The following is a 2052-nucleotide window of genomic DNA, read 5'->3' on the forward strand; positions in this document are numbered from 1 at the left end:
CGCAAAGTGGTTTGTGAACAACTTTGTTGCTATTTCAGAAGGCTTTGCCCTTTCCAGTGACACAGGCTGTTGCTATTCTTGGGAGCCTATTGCAGGCGAGGGGAGGGCCGTCTGTCGGAAGTATTGCCCTTGCCTTTAACAAATAGTTGGAGACATCAGACGTTCAGGCACAGCTCGGTGCACATTCCTTACCCACGAGCTTCAGGGATCTCCCTCTTGTTGCTCTCCCTAATGCTCACACATGCTTTTTTAGTAGGGAAGGTACACGGGGTGGGAGGCTTTGGAGTGTTTGCCGTGTCAGCTAAAGTTTGGGCACTGAACGCACACATGCAGCGTCACTTCATTCTCGTGAGTCACAAGCAAGTTGTGCTGAGAAATAGCAGAGAAATATGAAAGCTGTCTCGGTCCTCTGCACTCCAAGTAGCTAGGAGCCAGGAGTTTTTCATGGCATAGATGCGCACACTATTTTACAAGCAAACACAAGGGCAAGCCACCCTCTCTTCTGTAACAACTATCTGCAGGAAAAAATGAGATTGTCTCAGTTATATAAAGTTGAAGGCTTGGTTTTGAGAGCTGCTGGAGGCTGCTCCATCCCTAACAGCTGCAGTGGAAGCAGTGGCCAGGGGTGGACCACACCAGCAGGGAAGGCTACAGAAGGCGCAAGAGAGCTGCCTACAGGGGCTGCCTGCCCCATCCTGCTCCTACCCCTGCTCCTGCTCCTGCAGCCGATGCAGGAGCCTTTGAGTGCTCTCAGCAGACCCACTGGCCTCAGTGAGGCGAATTGTCCAAGTTAATCCCAGTGGGAATCACTGTTGTATAATTTGGCAGCACTGCAGGCTCCTTATTTGTTCTCTTTCTTTCACGATTTGCTGTTTGGTTTGGTTGCTTTGTTTTAATACACTCATGCCTGCTGATAGCATGGGAGGTGGGAAGTTGGTAGCTTTTGCAATATTTCCAGGAAGTCCTAAACATTTTTTCCTGAAGTAGAGCAGACATGATATGCACTTTATCAGTGTTTGCTTAACAAGAAAATGTGACAAAAGACGCTGCTACTTCCCCATCTGACAGCTACGTTCCTGTCAGCTTCAGACACTGGAGCAGTGGGCATGCTGCAGGAATACCAGTCCCAGCGGGTTTGGGTTTGGCAGCACCTTTTGTGTAGGGGTAAGTGAGTCAGGCTAGCTCTGCTCTCATGTGTGACATATTTTCCATGTAAAATACATACCCGTCAGATGGTACGGGATGCTTGCCGGGCTGGTAACCATTTCTTGCCGCTTCCGGAGAGATGTTGCTTCATCATCTGCTACATGCAAACAAACACTGTCAACTTTAAAGAAAGCATTATGATGTTTGGGAGTAAATGAAAGGCTGTCTAGGCTGCAGAAGGAGAGGAAGTATTTCCAAAGATTAAACCCAGCTGTGACAGGATTCCTGTGTTACAACGCGATGTGTAACCAGCCTCCTCATATAACCCACAGTTCTGCTTAAGCACCCCCTCTCTGGAAACTCAGTTAACTCCAGATCTACTCAGTTGTTCCCACTTCCCAAGTATCTTTATGTGCAATGGTCCTGTAGAGGTGAGAGAACTGCCATGTCCAGGTGCTTGCCCTCGGAGGATGCTCTCCAAGGTGGATACTTACTGGTCCTGTGCGTGATTCTCACTGCCTACTGCGGACCCAGGAGAAGAAGAGAGGTCAGCTGAGTGTTGAGCTTAATGGCAGGTTCAGCTTCACAGAGCAGGGATGAGAAGCTCGCTGGCTCTCCTAGAGGTCTGGCAGGATGAAGGGAGGAATGCCTGGTGGGATGCGAGGCATCCTGAACAGCCTGAACTGATGACAGACGTTCCCAACCTCATGGTGTCTTAACACAGGGGTTATTCAGGTATTCTCAAATGTTGAGTTTGTGCTTGTGGAGTTACAGAAGTTTTCATGTAGACAATATGTCCCATCTAATCAGATATCTGAGAACTGACTCCTTAGTTTTGCTATTATTTTTTTTTTTTTTTTTTGCCATCCACTTAATGGGTGGCTGCTTTGCTGAAAATTGGGACTA

The sequence above is a fragment of the Aythya marila genome (genome assembly GCF_965140915.1).
Source record: "Aythya marila genome assembly, chromosome: 3".
Lineage (NCBI taxonomy): Eukaryota > Metazoa > Chordata > Aves > Anseriformes > Anatidae > Aythya > Aythya marila.